Source organism: Coptis chinensis, chromosome 3, assembly GCF_015680905.1.
Source record: "Coptis chinensis isolate HL-2020 chromosome 3, ASM1568090v1, whole genome shotgun sequence".
Taxonomy (NCBI): Eukaryota; Viridiplantae; Streptophyta; class Magnoliopsida; order Ranunculales; family Ranunculaceae; genus Coptis; species Coptis chinensis.
The window spans coordinates 29,394,119-29,417,127 of NC_141458.1; the positions used below are offsets into that span (position 1 = coordinate 29,394,119).

General features: G+C 39.1%; 1 non-coding gene across 1 annotated transcript; it reads right to left on the reverse strand.

The window, feature by feature from the left end:
• Positions 1-21,398: 21,398 nt before the first annotated feature.
• LOC147509061 (small nucleolar RNA R71) lies at positions 21,399-21,505 on the reverse strand. The gene has a single exon (XR_015219671.1). It is a non-coding gene; the product is annotated as a small nucleolar RNA R71 (small nucleolar RNA).
• Between the last annotated feature and the right edge of the window lie 1,504 nt (positions 21,506-23,009).

Below are 23,009 nucleotides of genomic sequence, written 5' to 3' on the forward strand. Positions count from 1 at the left end.
AGAGGCCATTTCTGTTCAACAAAAGCCTATCCCCGTCATGAATGTAAATTCAAATCCATGTAGTTTCATTTGGAGCCACGAGCATCCCGACTTCCATCGCGTCCTATAGCCTATGAACAGGCTTGTTCCATTAATAGTGAACCTAACGCCCCTTGGAGACAAAATCCCAACTTCGGTTGGAGAAATAACCAACACGTACGTCACACCTCCAGGGTACAATAATCAATATGTTAGGCCAACGCATAGTTTTAACCAAGCTCCACCACGACAAGGACAGGGTCAGGGTAATTTTAATAATTATAACAACCAAGTGCAACCTCGACAAGGTCAAGGTAGTTATAATAATTATAATGCTAATAGAGGTATCGTTCCGGTAAATAATAATTATCAAAATCCACCCATAAATAATTCACGCGAAATAGTTCCAGTCACACCACCCGTGACTACTACACCCACACAACCGGATCGTCTTGACACCTTCATACAAGTGAGCCAAAAACTTTTCCAAACCATGGCTCAATCTAACCAACAGCTTCTACAATCCGTTAATAATTTAAGCCAACAGTTGGCCCAAGATAAATCCCAACCCAAAGGTGTGTTTTCAGGTCACGAAATACCTAATCCTAAAACAACAAACACAGCCTTTGAGGTAACCAATAATACTAGTAATGAATATGAAAATGTAAGTGAGCTAAAGGCCATCACCACTCTCCGTTCTGGCAGAGTGGTTGATAACAAAGTAACTATGCCTATAGTTACCCCACCAGTAGCCCCTACACCGCTATTTTACTAGATACCTAAAAAAAGAAACTGAAGAGCCTACCACTGTAGAGGTACCAGTTACAACACAACCTAAGAAACAGAAAGCCATGGTTAAACATCCAGGTGATACCATTGCTAAATATAGATAGAAACCACCGTTTCCACAAAAATTAGCCGTGTTAACTAGGGATACTAATTATGAGGAGATTAGGGACGTTTTCAAAAATCTAACTATAAACCTTTCCTTCCTCGAAGCTATTAAAAAGCTACCATACCATGCTAAGTTTCTTAAGGAGTTGTGTACTACTAGGCGTAAGACAAATATACCAAATGACGCCTTTTTAACAGAACAATTCCCAACTCTATCTGACCATAATGGAATTGTTAAGTACAAGGACCCTGGTCGTCCTACTATACAATGCACCTTAGGAGATTCCTATCTGACGACCCGCGTTATTAGACACGGGGGCTAGTGTTAACTTACTCCCCATTTTATTTGTATAGACAAATAGGCCTAGACGAAAATGCAACCCACTAAAATGACATTGCAATTAGGCTGATCGGTTTATTAAGTATCCTAAGGGTGTGGTTGAAAATGTTACGGTAAAATTCAGGATTTCTACTATCCGACTGATTTTGTCATCCTCGATCGATCAAGTCGTTAACGACTCTATCCCGATCATCTTAGGGCGTCCTTTCCTCGGCAATTGCCCAATGCGCTCATTAATTGCGCGATGGTTCTATGTCCATGTCTTTTGGCCATCTTGCTGTTGAAGTCAATGTTTTAAAACAAAGACCACGGTTACCCGATTAAGCCTATGGATGGAGAGGTTAGCATGATCGAGAGCTTTGCTTTCGAGATTATTTCAACAACACGCGTTCCTCGATAATCATATGCCCAAATTTCTTTCCTTTGGAAGTTCAGACTCCAACATTTTCATCCCTACACTAGTCGATACACATATTACTTGGATGAGGATGAGATAGATGACTTTCTCAAAGATGTAGAGGACTATCATAGTAACGTGGATATGACCAATCTAGATGAGGAATTCGATGAGTTTTTAGAGGAGGTGATGATTCACCCTATCAAGGACTACTTTGCACAACATCCACCTCGACTCCCTCCTTCCACCCTTTCAAAGGAATCTCGAGTTTGCACTTTCGATCCTTTTGTTTCTTCCGTGCTTCATAATTTTTTAAATCCACCTAGTAAACAAATACTTGAAAAGACAAACCATTTGACACCTTCATTTTCGGACTTGAGAGGCAGTCCCTACCTACACTATGAATGAGTTTTGTGCTAAACCCACATCTTCATTTTTTCCATACTTTCCTTCTACAACTTATCCATATCCACCATATTCTCCACAACCATTCACCTTCCCACACTTAGTTACTAGCACACCCTCTCGTTCAAAAATGAAAAAAAAGGTGCATGCTAGGTTACGTAATAGGGTTATCCGACTTCGCTTTCATTTCACTAGGTTGCATCATAGGAAATCTTGGTCCTTGATTGTGTTTGGATATGTTTTCTGTGATATTTATTTATGGAATGATCCACAACTATTTCGGTTGTTGATATATGATAAACTGCATGTTCATACATATGTTTAGATAAAGTCTCGAGTATCGACTATAAAAGCGACTCAACTTTTGTGTTTGGTGCATTTTCTTTCATTTCCATATATTGATGAGTGCACCATTAAGGTAATCGGGGCCTCCCCTACGGAGTGTGTGGCTGTAAGTACGGATCCTAAGTCCACGTTTAACATAATTCACGTTTTCCACTTTTGCATGTTTTCTCGGATTTTTGAGTCATGTTTCTTTATGGGGTGAATTATGTCTTTCTTGTTTATTGTTTTTCATTATAAAATATAAAAAATATATATAGGAAGTCTTTAGCGATGGGTCGGGGAATCGACTTTTTAAAAGACCATATATATAAAAATAAATTTTCTAAAAAGCTTTGTTGTAAAAAATTTGTTTGGGGTTCAAGTGTTAGTGTTTCCATCCTAGAATGTTTTATGTCCCATTAGAGTTGCTTAGGCGTTGAATTGTATTACGATTCGGGTTGACATAATCCATGAATTTAGAGTTCATCGTTAAGCATAACGCGTCGTCATGCACGACTTTGAGGCATTTTCCACTATCTTATATGTCATCCACGGTCGAAATAGAGTGTTTTATGGATCATTAGATTGGAAATTCTCTCCTGATCATTTCCATATCTCATTCACAAAAATCGGACCGGTAACGAAGCTGCAATTTTGATTTGAAGTTTCGCGAAAAATCGAAAAATTCCGAATTGGGCTTGGGCCCAACCATGCATCACCGGGCGGCCAAGACCCCACCTTTACCTTTCCCCAAACAGTCGTGTTCATCTTCCAAATCGCCATTAACGACCACCAAGCTCCAAACCTAAAAAAAAAAAAAAAAATTTAAAAAGAAACCTAATTAAACCCATGCCCACAATCAAATCAACTTCAAATCTTTTATAAATCCATCCACCACCACCTCCACCAAGTAGAAAAAAGCCAAAAACCACCAGAAATCTCAAAAATTGTGAATTGTCGCGCCACCACCACGGTTTGTTTCAGTCGGTCGACTCAAATTCCAACACCACATCCTTTTTAAACCCCCACTACATTCCAAACTCTAAAATGGCTCAACAATGTCGAATCTTGCCGGAGCAAGCATTTACTGGCTACCACTTCACGCCGTTTCACGGTGTGAAATGATCGATAGAGATTTGGAATAGCTTGTGGTACTTTCGACCGCCTTTTACCACGAAGACTTAGTCCGGCGGTTTTACAACACGAAGGAGGTGGAGGGACTAGAATTTTGTTATGGTGGTGAAGAGGAGGAAGGAAGTAACTCTTGGGTTGTTGGCTGAGATTCTAGGCATTTAAGCCTAGAATCCATCTGATGTCACGTTGCGAGGAGTCCCAATACAATGGGGGTAGAGCCATTGATGAGCGTCGCGATTACCGAAGGGAACTACAATCGCGAGATCGCGTTGTGTTTTGCCGAGCATCCCTCAAAACCAACCACCGGGCTGCGGCTCGATGGATTGGTCGAAACGATCTGGCAAGGAGAAGGTCGGCGACATCGGTCCGAACTGCCTCCACATTTTATGGATACTCCAGGAGCAGAAGTATGAGTTTTGTATCTTGGAGTTTTTGCTTAGCATGATTAGGGGAGTAGGGAAGGCTGTTGCACCTCTCCCCGTGTTGATAACCAAGATCATCTTTGAAGTTGAGGAAGCGACTCCGGCGTCGATAAGTCTTACATCACCCTGCACCGAAATCCTCGCATTTATAAGGAGTGTGTCCAACGAGTTTGGAGGTTGCCTGAGGATAGGATAGAGGACGAGGAGTATGGTGGAAATGAGAATGCCGAGGAGGATGGGGGAAATGAGATTGCCTCGGAGGATGAGGAGGACTTGACTTGTTTTGATCACGGATGCCACGGAGAGGTGTTGGTCGGATCACGAACGCGCATGGCCGTAATTCATCGTGGCATGCGTTCACTCAACACTATCTGCGAAGACCTCAGGACTCGACATGCTACTATCCATCATAACTTTGAGATCCGATCCCAGTGGAGGACGGCGGTGAAGGAACGGATGAGGGCGAGCTAGAAGCTTCGGCGCTAGTTTCGGGACGACATGCTTGCACGATTCCCACCTCACGGGGATTCGATTTCTGAGGACACACCATCGAGGCACGAGCGTCGTCGCCGAAAGACGAATGGTGCTTGCCCATCGGGAGCTCAGGAGCTATCTCCTGACCGTGTGCCCTCCGCTACCAGTACCGAAGTAGTTAGGGATAGTATCGTTTGATGTTTATTTGTAGTTTCATTATTGTTATTTATTTTAATGTAAGTTTAATTCCATAATTTGAATTTTGTAGTGAAATGTACTTCGAATGAAAATTTTAATATAATGAGGTTATTTTCATTGTGCGTGGTTGTTTAATATTGATCCCACCTTCCCAAATTGTTTGGGGGTGGTGTTATCTATTCCAACATGATTTTTATATGACCCTTGTTTTAGAATTTATTGTGGAGTCAAGGTGAAAATATGGCCGTTTAGGCAAATCTATGAATAAGTATATGAAATCTCGATTAAATAGGTAGATTCTATCCTAAATTCAACCTAAAAGATACTAGGTTTGTTTTAGAATCAAGGAAATGAGTTGTTTCCGTTTTCGGGTTTGGAAAGTTTAGGATTTCCGGAAACTGCCGTAAAAACCTTTTTGCAACTTCCCGATCCATTTTAGCAATTTTAAACCTATATAAACTTCATTCATTCTATACTCACAACTCACATTACACCTAACCTTCATCACTCACCTTTCACTCCCACGATTCCCACGTTTCATCTCAATTTCCGATCTTGACACCTCGGGCGCTTTTCAAGGCGCGCTCACCAATTTTTTCAGAATTTTTGTCGAGCGGCCTTTTCGCTTAAAGGTGAGTCGCGACCAGCTCAAACACTGGAATTCAAAATCTTGAGCGCTTTCATACGACTTTCGTGGACCAGAAAAATTCTAGTTTTCTGCGGGTAGTTTCCGGATCATTCGCAGCTATTCTAGAGCGTAATTTTGAGATGACATCTCCTACCTTGATACCGGAACAGTCTTTCGAAGATTTGTTCCAAAGCACTACTTATGGTGCTTGGTTTCGCGAGGCGATCACATACGTTGGTTGGGAACCGCTTATGGTATGATCTGATGCACTTTATTCTCCAACACTAGCATCTTATTTTTACGATAACTGCATTTTCTTTGAGAGACCAGATGGAGAACAAGTGTTCTCCATCAACATTGATAATGAACCAATGGAAATTACCAGGTTCTTGCTAGCATTTGTTCTTGGACTTGCTATGCCCGCTGAAATACAAGACCCATGGTGCTATTGGGTAGATAATATGTATGTCTACACTTACGAGTTTTTGCATGAGTCGTATGGCGGGCATTTTCCGTATCGAGGACCAAGGGGAATATAACGTCGCCTTTGGTAGCCTGTCCATGAACATAGGAACTGTTATGTTTTGGATCATGCTAAACATTTTAGGGGAATGGCATTTTTCTTCTGTGAATGAGGCCACTTGCAGCATCTTCCTTGCTTTAGCCACGGGACGTATGTGTCATGACCTTCCCCGAACCTTGATGTCTAGTTTAGCTCGATCCCATAGCATGAGGCATAAGTACCCTCTTATGCCTGTTCTAATTCCGTATTATGCTATGTTTCTTTCCTATTTTTTGTACATGTTTCACGGATTGGATTACGGTTACGAATTTATCGACCCACCAATAGTATTATTCGATCTTTTCGCATGCAATGACTTGGCAAGGGTGGAGGATACAACTTCATCGGGTTGCACCATACACCCCGTCGGACCAAGTGGCTCTTAATAGGTTAGCAATAATAGATGATAAATGGCGGGAAGCCCGGCAAATTATCATGGCATGGCGGACGCTGAAGGAACCTCACTTCTTTATAGAAGAAGAGGATGAGGAAGATGATGAGTAAAGCGGGAGATAAGGTAAGTTTTAATTCTAGTTAGTGTGCCTTATGTCCTAAGCAATTTCATTCTTGTTAACCCCATAATGGGTAGAACTTCATTATAGAGTTGAGTCAGTTTTATTTCCTATATTAGATGCGTTCTAACCTTGTTTTGCGGATGTTCCTAAATTTCCGCACGCGATTCAATGGTATTTTTCTACCCTCTTTATTTAAAATGCTTTGAGGACAAAACATGTTTCTTGTTGGGGGCATAGAAACACGTGTAATTAAGGCATCTGTTAGGATATAGATAGAGATAATATGCATTTGTTTTCTAGTTAAAATTTCAAAAATTCAAAAATATAAATAAATAAGTTCATGCTATACACTTAGGAATATTGGTATTGTTTTCCTTCTCTATGCTCTTAATAATCTAGAAGTCTCCGTAGATTTTGCATTAGAATAATTTTTAGAAACTTAGGTTAATATATAGGTAATAATCTTTGCATCTATCTATAAATATATTACATGAGTATCGATGATTGTTAGCGATAAAGTTTAAAATCTAGGCTAGAGTACTTATTCTACAAATCTGTGAGAATATAGCCTAAAGCCTTATATGAGGCGAAACATTTGAGAAATGACACAAAGGAGAAGTAAAATCCGGATAGAGAAATCACACGTCCACTTGCTGATCACTATACCATATCCTAAGCGAGAATTTAGGCCCTCTTTTGGATCGATATAGCTAGAAATTCAAACCTATAAATTATTTTCCGCTAGTCGCCCCTCTAAGCCTTTCTTTAGCCTTTCATAAACCACAAATCCTTTACCCTGTTACAAAACAAAACAAAATAAAAAATTCAACCTACCCAATTTAGATAAGTCTGAAAATAGAATGAGGAAGAAAGAAGAAGAGAAAAACTTGTGTAAACAAAAGTTAGTTAATTGCTTGAAAAAATAAAAAGAAAAGAAGTTTCCATCCAAAGAAAAAAAAAAAAAATAGAAATAAAATAAAAACTCCAAAAATAGAAAAAAAAAATGGAGTCAAAAGCCAAAGAAAAAAAAAAAAAAAATAAGGATGGAAACAAAGTATAGAAGAAAAAAAGAAATAATAAGGTTTTCTCTAAGTTACATAATATGAAGACTCTATTATCTCGGACTTGTCCTTTTTGAATATCCATTTCTTTCCTTCTTAAACCATCTCCTAATCCCATGACACCTAATAAAGACCTCTAGCTCAATTAGGAATAGGTTAGTGTGATAGTAAGTGGCAGATGTGTTTGATCGACTCGCTTTCCTTGTTGTCATTGAGATTGTAAGGTAAAGTGTGCCCACTGCATTACTCTGGAGTAAATGAACTTGAGTGAAAAAAAATTAGAGTGTTGTATCTTGACTATTATTGTGAGAACCTACTTAAGGACGCTATCCCTATTTCAGAAACTTGACCTGCTAGGCATTTCATAGTATTACTCATAGTATTTATATTTGTATCATAGATGATTGATTATTATGCATATATTAGCTTAGGTTTTCACTTGATTACTCTATATGTATTACTAGTGAGAGGTATAGTTAATTTAGATAATGAATAAGGAAACAATAGTTTTATTTCTTAGTCGTTGTAGTATAGAGGAAATTTGTGAGTACCTTCACTGGAAAACTCTCACGAGGCTATAACTTCGTCCACTAGGGAATTTCTAGTGGTTTAAGGCCTTGTTGCATATGGTCAATGTCCTTTCAAAAAAACGAGTAGATAGAACTCCATTTTTGGTCACTTATTCTAATTTCTCATCTTTGCTTGAGGACAAGCAAAATGCTGTTTGGGGTGGTTTGATAAGAGCCTAAAACTGTAGTTTTAACCCTGTAACAGCCATACTTTTAGACCAATTATGTGAGTAATAATTAAGAGTTATACGATTCGTGTTTTTATGCATTTCGGGCTTCAAAGTCCATTATGTGCAGAAAATGTGCCACTTTAGCAAGATAAAGGAGCAAAGGTCGGTTGCTAAGGAGTTCTGTGATTAAAGGCCAAGATTCAAGAAGACAAAGCCTTTCTAAAGCCCGGTCCAAAAGAAAAAAGTCGACGGGCCGTAAACAACACACAAAAGTCAGAGAACTTCCGAAGGCCGTCTCTTTGGACTCAGACCTCGGAATGGGGCCTACCTTATGTCAAAACGACCGGCTCGGAAAGAGCTTTCCAATGGTCTAAGCCTTGATCTAATCAGAGGAGCAGAAGTGGACGAAAAGTTTGTTGAAGCCAACTACAGCTGAAGAGGCCTTTTTGGACTGAAAGAATTGGGTTTTGGGCCTGATTCTCTGGCCCAAAACATGGCTCCAAGCCCATGCACAATTTTTAGATTTAAACATATAAAAACCAAAGCTTAGCTCTTTGTTTATGGTAGATAGTGAATGGTAGCTAGTTAGACCTAAAACAATAGATAATTATAGATCTAGTTTTTATTTAATTAAATTAAGTTTAGTTTATATTCAATTCTTGTTTTAGATTAAACTCTTAGAATCATTATTCTTAATTAGTTTGATAAATAAAATAGCTATTTGTCAATTTCGATTCTTGTCATTTACAATTGTTTAGATCTAATTTCCCTTATTACGTAGATAGCTAGACTTAGATTAGTTAGATTATTAATTTAGTATTTGAATCATTGTTTTATTATTCATTAGATTAATAAAATAGTGTTATCCATAAGTTAGTTTCATTTCCATTAATTGTTTAGTTTCAATTCATAGATTCAAGTAATTGCCATTATTAGTTTAATTCAATTATTGCATTAGTAGTTTTGAATTGAGTTTAAACAAGCAAAGTTTCAACCTTTATATCATGTCTTGTTTGAATTCCATTGGGAATGATAGCGTGATGATTCTCGGCTAAACCTCCATTGAGGGGGTTGAGAAGCCTTGATGAAAGCTTGATTCCGATATCGTAGAGTCGGCATAAATTCCTTTCCACTCTAGAAACGATTAGTTCACCATGAGAATGGGTTTAATCGTTCACATACTAGTTATAAATTGGTAGAAATGGCATGTGTAATTAGGGATTAGGAGTAACCATATTGTTCTGCGAAGCGATTCAATTCGGATTCTGACGATTAATTCGTCGTTAGTAGGATTAAGTCGAGTTAAGGTGGAATCAATCCCCCTTTAACTCCTTATCATAGAATCAACGTAGCATTCCCATAGTTGTTCTGATAGTCGATTAGTTGCATCTTGTGGGTAGTTGCATCGTAGTCAAGTTGCCACTTCGTAAATCTCTCATTAGACTTTAGAGTTAAGAGCACTTATAATGAGAGAACACAAAGCATCTTGGAAGGACTAAGAGTGGAACGAACTTCCTACTCCACTATATCTCATAGGATTGAGAGTAGAATCTTTGATAAAATATAGACACGTAAGATAGTTTTAGTTTACTTATGTTTTAAGTTTCATTGTTCATTTCGTAGGTAAACTATCAATTTTATGTTTATCAAATAGCATATGGATAGAATAGTCGAGTTGCATGTGTGACAAGTGTTATGCGTACCTTGTAGCGTGCGCGATTTTCTCTGAACAGCATGAGTATCAATTAATTAATTTGGTGAGTTTTGGATGGTCTTTCTTTGTTATGGTTTTTTTTTTTTTTTTTTTTTTTATTTTTTATTTTTTTATTATTTTTTTTTTTTAGAGAGGAAAAGACAACTAATATACATAAATAGTTAATAAAAAAAATTTCCATTTAATACGTAACCCGTACAAATATGTGAGAATTATTTAACACACCATACTAATATACAAAATGAAAGTCAGAAAAAGAGATGGTTACATAGAACTAGATGTTCTGGATCATGTTATGCATGAGTGACAAGAGAATAATGATAAACACTGTTATCATGAATACTGTGATAGCCCATTCGCGTTGCTCCTTTTCCCATCGCTCGATTGGATTCATTATGATCAAGAAAATGAGAATTTGTGTGTGAAGTGTGAAGAGTGAGAGAAAGGGATGAGTGAAGGTGGAAAAGGAGAGTTGTATTTATAATTAGATTTATGATCGTTGGGCTTCTGACCGTTTGGATCAGTCCGTTGGGTTCTGATCGTTGGGTTTTGAGAGTAGGCCCAATGCATCGAGGAACAAACTACTATATTAGAAAGTACAATAATTGCATAACATAAATAATTTCTCATTCAAACCGTCTGGAGATACAAAATTATGAGAAATCAACCGATATATAATATTTTTATCACAAGAAAACTAAAAATGCAATGCATAAGGGAAATAAATAGCTACTGGGAATCCTCCGGGTTAGCAGAAGATGAACCCGGGTTTCTACGTTAAAATTAACCACGACGAACTTCCGGGCTGAAATGACTTAGTCTGGAATGTGACCTATAGACTGTAGCAATTGATCTTGGAATTGCAGCTGATTTGCCATCATCATTCTCTGGAAATGGCCTTGGCGATTGCACATTTCTTGCTGGAAGTCATTTTGGGAAGTAAGCATCTCTTCCTGATGAAGAAACATCCTGCGCATACTAGTGTTCATGTGTCTCAAGGCTTCCATGGGAGTGTTAATTCGGCGCATGGTAGCCTCATTAAAATAGTCGGGTGGTGAAGGGGGAGGAGGAGGTACGTTATCACGCTCAATATCATCTCTAGCTACTGGGTCCCAGTGGTTCATAACACAAGTCTCGAAAATTCCAAAATTCTCAAAAGACCTTGTTGGAATGAAATGAGTAGCGGAGTGGAACCCTAAGTTAAGCATAAGCTGAGTAACAAGTATAGCAAGAGGAGCTGACCTGTTTTACGCGGTCGTAAGAATATGGCCCAGGAAATGGACCATACAGAAAGTGTTCTTCTTCTCCTGGAGGATCCATAGCAGGTGCAAGAATGTCTTATTCACGTCAGACGTCTTTGAAGTTCCAATGACGTTGTACGCCAGCCATTGAGTGACGGCTAGTTGGTTTTAGTTTCGGCGAGTCTTTGGTACCGCGATTCGAGCCATTATTGTACTCTCCCTCGAGAAGCGTGTCAAACATCGTAGTAGGATATTCTGACAACAACAGGGTCGAACTATCAGAGTTTATTGGAATCTGTGCTGTATTCGATATTAACTCCAGCGTGAGTTCACATTCCAACCCATCCGCCGTAATCCAAAATTCATCACCCCGGAAACCTCCATTGTTGTAAAATTTCAACACCAAATCTTTGGAATAAACAGCTGGAATTCGATGCAAGAGATATTCTCACTCTCTACTAGCAATTTCCTCATCGAAAAATGGATGAAACATCCCGAAATTGTAGAGATTTTCAAAATTTCTCTCAACTGTGATTCTCCTTCGTGCTGCCATAGTAAGATCTAGATGAATTTCTGAGGGTGGAAATTGCTAGGAGTGATGGAGGAGATGGTGCTAGGAGGAAGTTGGTTCGAATTGGTGGAGTTTAGCCCGCGTGCGCGGGTTGAATTCAGGTCTGTCTAGTCGCGTGTGCGAGGTGAGTGTGAGGGAGACCAAGATCCGGATTTTGAGGGGGAAGAAATGTGAGGGTTGGATGCGTGGGTGCCCCGCGTGTGGGTTTTTGTAAACGGGTTCGTGATTTTGGGTCAGGTCCAATTTTTGGCCCAAACCCAAACGAATTCCAGAAATTCCCCTTATGTCCCGAAGTGTTCCGAAATTTCAAACGTGGAATTTCGATTCGTTTTAACTCCAAATTGAAACAATGATATATCAAAACGATCGGCATTAAAAATGCCATTCACTGGAATATGACAAAATCACATTCAAACTTTTTTTTTATTTTTTTTTTTTTATTTTATTTTATTTTATTTTTTTTTTTTTTTTTTTTTTTTTTTGGTATTTATTTATTTACAATTTTTATATACAAATGTACAAGTCGAGAGGAACGTGTCAACAACACCGGCAGTCCAAATAAAACAACACATCACAACAGCTTAACTCAGGCAACTTTCATGTCGGCTCTGGGGCGAACCCAATCCAGCCAGACTATGGCTTAACCTTTATGTTTTGAGGGCTAGGGTTCAGGACGGTACCATCCCTGACCAATGTGCAATGGTCTAATAATAATATTACCCTTAGTACATATGGTATAGCCTCAAACTGCCCCTTGATACAGTCACATAGAAAACTGATCGAGGTTGGCCTGGTGGAATCCATTGCCCGCACGAACTAGGAATTGTCCGATGTTGCATATCACGACTCTCTTTAGGGCACCATGCTTGGTGCTAATAAAAAATGAGTATATACATGTTGAGTCTTTTTACGTCAGATCCTCAAGACGAATGTGAGTCTTTTAACGTCAGATCCTCAAGACGAATCCTAACCTGTGGGAACAACAGGACGACGATGAAATTTATCCTACTGAGTTGGTGTTAGACAATAATATACCTTATACCGGCTCATCTCGGATAAAACATTAAGACCTGGACAGAAAGGAGTTTGAAAGTTCATACACCACCCCATCCTTTTCGCCCGTCGCTTTCAAGCAAAAGTACTACGATCATTACCTATTCGAGATGGGTGAGATTTGGACCAAATGATGAGTTGGAGTTCGCGAGGAAGAGAATAGAAAAGGGAGGAGAAAGAAGGAGTTGAAATTTTTGGTACCCATTGTTTTCCAGGAGGCACGTTTGCTCGATTATCAGAAGACATTTATACTCAATTCTGAAGTAGAGTTTTTGTGGACTATGGTTCCGGCGCTTGCAACCACACACTCTAGGGATGTTTAGAAAAGAAAATAGAAGAGGGTCCGGCTACCCAAATAGCGTACTTTCTCTGTTTAAACACATGGAAAGAAGTACACCATCGAATCTATTAATCTATGTAGACTAGATCATTGAGAAGAGTCTCTTCAACATTTGGAGAGCGCAACTCATGATAATGTTTAAGGCGTTGGCCATTTACTTGAAATTCGCTGTCATCATTTACGTTTTTCAAAGAAATAGCCCCATAAGGGGTGACAGCAGAGATGGTGAAAGGACCAGACCATCGAGTTTTTAATTTTCCTAGAAAAATGTGTAATCTTGAGTTGTACAACAAAATTTTTTGACCCACTTTGAAATCTTTTCTCAACATGTGCTTGTCATGCACTCTTTTCATGTTGGCTTTATAGGATTTCGAGAGATCATAGGCATCACTCCGAATTTCCTCAAGCTCATTTAACTGCAATTTTCTCTTGGCGCTTTTTACATTAGTATTATAATTGAGGCTTTTGATGGCCCATAGAGCATGGTGCTCAAGTTCAACCGCGCGGATGACAAGGTTTTCCAAAAGCGAGGCGATAAGGAGACATCCCTATAGGTGTCTTAAAAGTCGTTCAGAGATGCCCACAAGGCATCGATAATTGTAGAGACCGATCTTTTCTAGATGGATTGACAGTTTTTCCAAAATGGATTTGATCTCTCTATTAGAGACTTCTACTTGACCAATCGGTTTGAGGATGATCTGGAGTTGCCACTTTGTGTGTGACTCCATATTTTTTACTAAAGATTCAAAATTTTATTACGAAAATATTTTCCCCATCACTAATTATAGCTTTTGGAACACCAAATCGAGAAAAAATTTTTCTTTTACTTAACAAAACGACCATTTTATGATCATTAGCACGACATGCCAATGCCTCAATCCATTTTGACACATAGTCAACTGCTACTAGAATGTATAGGAAGCCATGTGAATTTGGAAATGGACCCATGAAGTCGATGCCCCATACATCAAAGATTTCCACAATTAAAATGGGATTTAAGGGCATCATATTGTGTTGAGTAAAGCGTCCTAGCTGCTGGCAACGATTGCATGCTTTGCAATGCTCATGTGCATCTCTAAACAGTGTTGGCCAATAGAATCCACATTGTAGGACCTTGGCCGTAGTTTTCTTACCACTAAAATGACCACCACAAGATTGTTCATGACAGAAGGATAACACATCATTGTGTTCCCAATCGGGGATGCAACGGCAGATTAGTTGGTCGGAACAATACTTGAAGAGGTAGGGATCATCCCAAAAATAAAATTTCACAGTGGATAAGAACTTTTTTCGGTCATTCTGAGACCAAGATGAAGGGACTTCTTCGGTAACTAAGTAATTTACTATGTCGGTACCAAGGGGCGAAAAATAGAGTACAAGTGTTCATCTGGAAAGGAATCACAGATAGGTTCGGTATCAGTATCAACTTCACTGACAAGTCGTGATAAATGGTCTGCAACCACATTTTCGCAACCTTTTTTATCTCTAATTTCTAGAGTAAACTCTTGCAAAAGGAGAATCCATCGGATCAACCTTTGTTTTGCATCTTTTTTCGCTAATAGATAACGAAGTGCCGCATCGTCAGTGTAGACAATAGTAGGAGAACCCACTAGGTAAGGACGAAACTTATCCAAAGCATATACAAAGGCGAGAAACTCTTTCTCAGTGGTGGTATAGTTACGTTGAGCTTCATTAAGGATTTTACTCGCATAGTAAATGACAACCGGCTTATCTTCGGCGCTGCCCTAGTACGACTCTCAATAGCATAGTAAAACTTCGTGTCACATATTAATTCAAAAGGTTTAGACCAATCAGGTGGTTGAATTATGGGAGCGGTAGTTAATGCGGTTTTTAAAATCTCAAAGGCTTGTTTGCAATTGAAACTGAAGTAAAAAACGGCATCTTTAAGCAGGAGATTGGTTAAAAGTCGAGCAACCTTTGAGAAATCTTGAATAAATCACCTATAGAAACCTGCGTGTCCTAAGAATGCGCAAATGTCTCGAACTGATTTTGGTATAGGAAGTGAAGCAATTTTTTCTATCTTAGCTTTGTCGACTTCAATTCCGTCTTCTGAAACGATATGTCCTAAAACTATTCCTTTAGTAACCATGAAATGACATTTTTCCCAATTAAGAACAAGGTTTTTCTCTTCACAATGTGTAAAGACCTTTTCAATATTTGACAGACAGCTATCGAAAGAATCTCCATATATTGAGAAGTCGTCCATGAATACTTCTATAAAACGTTCAACCATATCACTAAAAATGTGAAGCATGCAGCGTTGGAAAGTACCAGGTGCATTGCAAAGGCCGAAAGGCATTCATCTATATGCAAATGTACCAAATGGACACATGAACGTGGTCTTTTCTTGATCGGTAGGGTCTATGACTATCTGAAAATAACCTGAATAACCATCAAGAAAACAGTAATATGCATGACCGGCTAAGCGTTCGAGCATTTGATCAATGAATGGAAGTGGAAAGTGATCCTTACGAGTGACGGCATTAAGTTTGCGATAGTCAATGCATATTAAGCCATTTCAATCGGATCTGAAATGAAATGCATTCATCTTTATCATTTTGCACAACTGTAATGCTAGATTTCTTGGGAACAACGTGTATTGGACTCACCCAAACACTATCAGAGATAGGGTAAATAATATCCGCATCGAGTAATTTTAAAACTTCCTCTCGTACCACATCTTTCATGGTAGGGTTTAGTCGACGTTGCGGTTCACGCGACGTTTTAACATTTTCTTCAAGGTGTATGCGATGGGTGCACACAGTAGGTTCAATGCCTTTAATGTCATCGAGGGACCATCCAATAGCAGAACGATGTTGTTGAATGACATTAATTAAACGAGCTTCTTGATCGTCAGTCAATTGTGAAGAAATGATAACTGGGTGATGACCATTTGGATCAAGCTGTACGTATTTTAATTCCGAAGGAAGAGGTTTTAAATCAGGGGTGGGCGGAGTGGGTATTAAAGATTCTTGAGGAAAGTCATCATCCATGCAGTAAACAGATTGATGTTCATCCAAGTTACTGGACATCACAGTCGTAGGGTCAAATAATGGTATTGACTCTAATAACTCATTTACTTCATGTGTATAATCATCGTCCTCAAACTCGGATTCGCTAAAGGAAAGAAATTGGTACACTTCATCTTCTGGAAAATAGTTTGTTAAATACTCTTGCGTAATGATGTCAACCTTGTTGACCTCACCATCAATGTCAGGCTCTGGAATTTGTTTCATCAACTTGAACATATTCACCTTGACCGATAGATTTCCGAAGGACATGGTCATTGAACCATCCCTACAGTTAATAAGAGCATTAGCAGTTGCTAGGAACGGACGTCCTAAGATGATAGGAATGGAATCACATGCAACTTCTGTATCCAAAATAACAAAGTCTACAGGATAGAAAAAGTTTTGGACTTTTACGAGGACATTTTCCACAATTCCTTTTGGATACTTTATGGAACGATCGGCTAACGATAGAGTCATGGTGGTAGGTTTGAGCTCATGAAGACCTAGTTGTTTAAATAAGTAATATGGAAGTAAGTTCACACTAGCTCCTAGGTCTAGAAGCGCAATAGCCGTATATTTGTCACCTAAGGTGCATGGAACCGTTGGTCTACCAGGGTCCTTGTATTTGACTATACCATTGTGTTCGGTGATGGATGGAAACTGTTCGGTGAGAAATGCTTGTTGAGGAACATTAGTTCTCCTTTTTGTGGTGCACATATCTTTCAGAAATTTTGCATGTTTTGGTAATAGTTTTAAGGCATCGAGAAAAGGTAAGTTGATTGTCAAATTTTTAAAAGTCTCGCGAATTTCAGCAAAATTTTCATCAGGTTTATTCTTTGCCAAGCGTGCAGGAAACGGTGCCTTAGGGGTCTACTTGCTTGTTTCCTACATTCGGAGTTGTTGACTTTGTTGGATCTGGGGAATCCTCTGTAGGTTCATTATTAGAAATAGATTCATTAGAACCTTCGGATTCCTTTGGTTGATTATCTGGCATACGTATTTGATTGTCTACTATTTTTCCAGATCGTAGAGTAGTGATTGCATGCACCTCACCTTGGTTGGGGGTGCTTGTACCAGGTGCATTGGTGAGTTCAAAGGCCATGTTTGCTGGTTTAGGGTTTGGAACTGCTTGTGCAGGAAACATGCCTTTCTGAGTCTTTTCTTGCACCAATTGTTGAAGTGATTGTTGGATAGACATTAAAATTTGAGACTGTTGGTTCATGTAAGCCAAGAAAGTCTCGTTTGTCCTATCTGTAACGAGTGGCGCAGGTTGTGCAACAGGTAGTAGTTCTCGACTATTGCTTAGAAGTTGCTGATTATAGTTGGTATCTGGATTAGCTGGAACAAGGCTGCGGTTGGTTTGATAATTAGCATTGGAATTATTTTGAAATTAACCTTGTTGGTATTGTTGATTATTTCCTTGGCGGTATGGAATAAAATTGTTGGTAGGTCGAACAGGTGCATTAGCGAAACCTGGAGGAGCCCCCATTTGTTGGTTATTTTGGCACCAAGAGAAATTCGGATGTTGTCTCCACAGTGCATTGGGAATGTTGAATGCACATGCCTCTTCCGATTATTGAGTAGGGGAAGCATATAACAAGGGACAATATGCATCAGGATGGTCAGGACTAAGACAAAGGACACATGGGGCGGTGTCAACGTTCATGACTGGTTTTGGTAGTTGATCGTTTACTTGAACTGCAAGGGCATCTACTTTTTTAGTTAGGGATTCTATCAAATTTTTTAATTCGGGATCGGGTTTTACCTCAAAAATAGATGTGGCCTTTGTAACATTATTGTCCTTTGATGACCTAGGCGACTTCGTGTTACCCGGTGTGTACTTTTTTTTGATTGTTTTCAAGAAAAGTATAAGCTTCATAAGCTCCTTTGTCCATGAAGCAACCTCCGTTCATTATATCAAGAGTTTCTTTTTTTGATGATCGGATAGACCATTAAAGAATGAACGAACAAGGACAGCTTTGTCTAGTTGGTGGTGAGGACATTATAACAAAAGATCAGTGAAACGACTCCATGCTTCCGAAAGGATTCATGAGGATTTTGACGAAAGAATTGAATTTTTTGAAGCATTTCAGTTGTTTTCTTCTGAGTGTAAAATTGAAGCATGAAAGCTTGAACTAATTTATTGCATGTGTCTATGGATTGTGGCTGTTGTCCTGCTAGTCAAATTGACACTTTCTCCGCTAAAGAGAATGGAAACAATTGAAGCAAGAGTTGTTCTTTAGAGACTTCTGGATGGTGAAATGTTGTGGCCACTTGTTGCAGCCTACGAAGATGATTGTAAGGTTTTTCGTGATCCAAACCATGATATATAGGTAACAAACTAAAAACGTTTGGCGGGATACGAAAATCACCGACAATGTCCTCAAGTTTGATACAGGAAGAAGGTCCTTCCTGTAATGCACTATAGAAGTCCGACAGGGGCTTCTCAGCTGGTGGAGGATCGTCGGCCATAACGACAGAAGTTAATGGTGACGAAGGATCGTGATAAAGGTAATTAACAGAAGAAGAACAATTTTTAGGTGAGAACTTACGCAATTGCTTATAATATTTTTTTCGACGATAGGTATGTTCAATTTCTTTAGTGGAACCAGACCTTAATCTCATGCAAGCATAAAATTAGATCTAATTTACAGAAGAAATTTAGTAGTACTCAAATTTTATTATTATCTTTAAGCATTAGAGTTGAATCAACGTAGGCCTTCTTTGCTAACATAGCAGTGAAGCTAGGAATACGTGTGCATAAATCAATAGCCAGGTCACAAAGAGATATGAGGGAGACTTTCCGTGCGAGTGATAAGAGCCCAAAACTGTAGTTTTAACCTTGTAACAGTCATACTTTTAGACCAATTATGTGAGTAATAATTAAGAGTTAACACCGATTCGTGTTTTATGCATTTCAGGCTTCAAAGTCCATTATGTGCAGAAATGTGCCACTTTAGCGAGATAAAGGAGCAAAGGTCGGTTACTAAGGAGTTCCGTGACTAAAGGCCAAGATTCAAGAAGACAAAGCCTTTCTAAAGCCCGATCAAAAGCTGAAAAGTCGACGCCGGGCGTAAAACATCACACAAGTCGTCGTGAGAACTTCCGAAGGCCGTATCTTTGGACTCAGACCTTGGAATGGGGCCTACCTTATGTCAAAACGACCGGCTCGGAAAGAGCTTTCCAATGGTTCAAGCCTTGACCCAATCAGAGGAGCAGAAGTGGACGAAAAGTCTATTGAAGCCAACTGCAGCTGAAGAGGCCTTTTTAGACTGAAAGAATTGGGTTTTGGGCCTGATTCTCTGGCCCAAAACATGGCTCCAAGCCCATGCACGATTTTTGGATCTAAAAGTATAAAAACAAAAGCTTAGCTCTTTGTTAATGGTAGCTAGTTAGACCTAAAACAATATAGATAATTCTAAATCTAGTTTTCAGTAGATTAATTAAGTTTTAGTTCCATTTTCAATTCTTGTTTTAGATTAATTCTTTGAATCATTGTTCTTGATTGAGTAGATAAATAAAATAGTTATTTTGTCAATTTTGATTTTTGTCATCTCGATTTATAGATCTAGTTTTAATTCTTGTCGATTATCATTTCGTAGTTTAAGTAGATTGAAACATTGTTTGTTAATTTAGTTAAGTTAGAATTTTAATATGATGTGTAGTTATAATTCAATGGGAAATGATGGTTTGATGACTCAAGGCTAAAACCTCCATTAGAGGGGTTGATGAAGCTTTGATGAAAACTTAGTGGTATAGTGTAGAAGCGTTGTAGAATCTATTCCACTCTAGAAGGTCGTGATTCACCATGAGAATGGGTGGACGACCTCACATCCTAGTTAGTATTTGGTAGAAATGCCAAGAACACTAGGGATTAGAACTCGAATTTCTTGCCGTAAGAACGTAAAAATCGAGATACAAGAATCTATGCTAGGTTATTAAGTTGGATTCGAGGTGGATTCAAGTCCCCTATAATCCTTTGAAAAGATTAAAAAACAATCATATTTCCATACCATTCGTAGTTAAATTCAACATAATCAATTTCATATTGTATCGTAGTATAACACCCCTCGTAAAACTCTCATTAGACTTAAGACCGACAAATTAGACTATAAAACATTCCATGCTAGAGAACTAGGAGTGGAACGAATTTGTTACTCCACTCTATTTCGATAGAATTGAAAGTAGAAACTTTGATAAATATAGACTCGTAATAAGTTTTAGTTTACTTACGTTTTGAGTTTCATCGTTCATTTCGTAGGTAAACTATCATTTTTATCGTTTATCAAATGGCGCCGCTGCCATCTTAGTTTCACTTTAGCATTGTTTTCATAGTATAATTAGTAATTTTTAAGTCCCATTTCACCCACCCACCCTTGTTTGATTCATACCGTGGTTTGTTCGTTTTCAAAGATTGAAAAGTTCCGCGAAAGATTACCGCGAGGGCGACCGTCGCCAAAAAGGCGCACCTGGCTAAACTGGAACCTTGAACGACGACCAGCTAAGCTATTGGAACATAGAGAAGCGACCAGCCCCATACCGGCGTGACCCGCTAAGTTACTAGAACACGGAGCGATCACGGCGTCAAAGCGAAGCGACCCGCTCTAAGCTGAAATTTGCGGGATTTCCACAGGTTTGTTTCAATTTCGATTTTTCAAGTTTTTCAGTGTTTTAACTTGTTATATACACTCGAACATGCGTAAACAAGGCGTTATTCATAAGCGAAGTAAGGGCCTTGTCATCGTATTCCTTTCTTCCACACCTCGCATCTCCGTTAGAGGTTTCTACTAGTATATCGAATTGTTTGGAGTGTTGCATGTTTAGTTAAGTTCGACTTAGTCTTGCATGAGATTAAGGTCCAGTCGAAGAAAACAACTAACGTAATTACACGCGCAACGTCAACAAACAAGTCTATCTAGTTTCCTACCCACTACACCTCTAGCTACTATTTCACACACACCACCGATATTATGGATGAAGAAAGAGAGACTCCTCTCTCGACTTTTATAAAGCCTTGGCGATAGCCCTAAATCTTGCATCGTTCTAGCGGACCGGTGGGGGATTTCCGATCCCCCAAATATATTTAATTTGTTACCCGCTTTTTCATGGTTTAGACCATGAAAAACCTTATCAGCACCTGCGTAGGATTGAACAAGTCCTTACAACATTCCACCATCCTACGGTTAGTGTGGAACAAATTAAATTGAGGGTATTCCCTTTCACCTTAGTTGATAAGGCGGCGTCTTGGTTAACGCCCAAGCGCTCTAATTGTGGACTTCGTGGGCCAAACTTGTTCAAATTTTATGGAACATTTTTACCCACCCCTAAAGACGGATGAAATGATTTCCAAGATTCACTTCTTTCGACAGAATCCTCATGAATCATTTTCAGAGGCTTGGAATCGTTTCACCGATCTCCTTATAGAGTGTCCACACCATCACCTAGCAAAAGACACGTTAGTTCGCGTGCTTTTTCAAAGGACTTCTACACCACCATAAAGAAGTCCTAGATATAATGAATGGGGTAGTTTCCTAAGTAAAGGAGCCTCGAGGCATATAAATTTTTGGAAGATCGGACTAAAGCGTAATAATAATTGGGGTAGTAGTGACGATTACTCCCGCTCCGCTAGTTCTTCTTCAACAGTTAAAGGCTACCAAGATGTTTGAGGTTAAATCAGATCCTCGAGCTTAAAACTCTAATTGAATCCCTCACAAAAAGGTAGAGACCATTTCAGTACAACAAAAGCCTATCCCCGTCATGAATGTAAATTCAAATCCATGTAGTTTTACGTTGGAGTCCCGAGCATCCCGACTCCAATCGGTCCTATATAACTATGAACATTCTTGTTCCATTAATAGTGAACCTAACGCCTTGGAGACAAAATCCCAACTTCGGTTGGAGAAATAACCAACAAGTCACACCTACAGTACAATAATCAATATGTTAGGCCAACGACGGTTATAACCAAGCTCCACCACAACAAGGGGCGGGATCGGGGTAATTATAATAATTATAACAACCAAGTGCAACCTCGACAAAGTCAAGCACAAGGTCAATGTAGTTATAATAATTATAATGCTAATAGAGGATATCGTTCGAAGAAATAATAACTATCACAATCTGCCCATAAATAATCAACGCGAGATAGTTCCAGTCACACCACCCGTGACTACTACACCCACACAACCGGATCGTCTTGACACCTTCATACAAGTGATCCAACAACTTTTCCAAACCATGGCTCAATCTAACCAACACATTCTACAATCTGTTAATAATTTAAACCAACAGTTAGCCCAAGAGAAAGCCCAACCAAAAGGTGTGTTTCCAGGCCAAGCGATACCCAACCCTAGAACAGCAAACACAGCCTTTGAGGTAGACGGTAATACTAGTACGGAAACTACATCCGTAGGTCAGCTAAATGCCATCACCACTCTCCGTTCTGGAAGAGTGGTTGATAACAAAGTAACTATGCCTATAGTTACCCCATCAATATTCTCCACACGGATATCGAACTAGATACCGAAATAGAAACTCAAGAACCTACCACCGTAGAGGTACCGGTTAAACCACAACCTAAGAAATAGAAAGCCAAGGTTACACATCAAGTCGAGCCATACGCTAAATATATAGAGCTTAAACCACCGTTCCCTCGAGAAATTAGCCATGCTAACCAGGGATACTAACTTTGAGGAGATTAGGAACGCGTTTTCAAAAATCTAATGATAAACCTTCCTTTTCTCGGTTATAAAAAGCTACCTAACCACGCTAAGTTTCTTAAGGAGTTGTGCACTACTAGGCGTAAGACCAACATACCTAAAGACGCCTTTCTAACTGAACAGTTCCCAACTTTATCCGAAAATAATGGAATTGTTAAGTACAAGGACCCTGGTCATCCTACTGTACAATGCACCTTAGGAGATTCTCACATGACGACCGCGCTACTA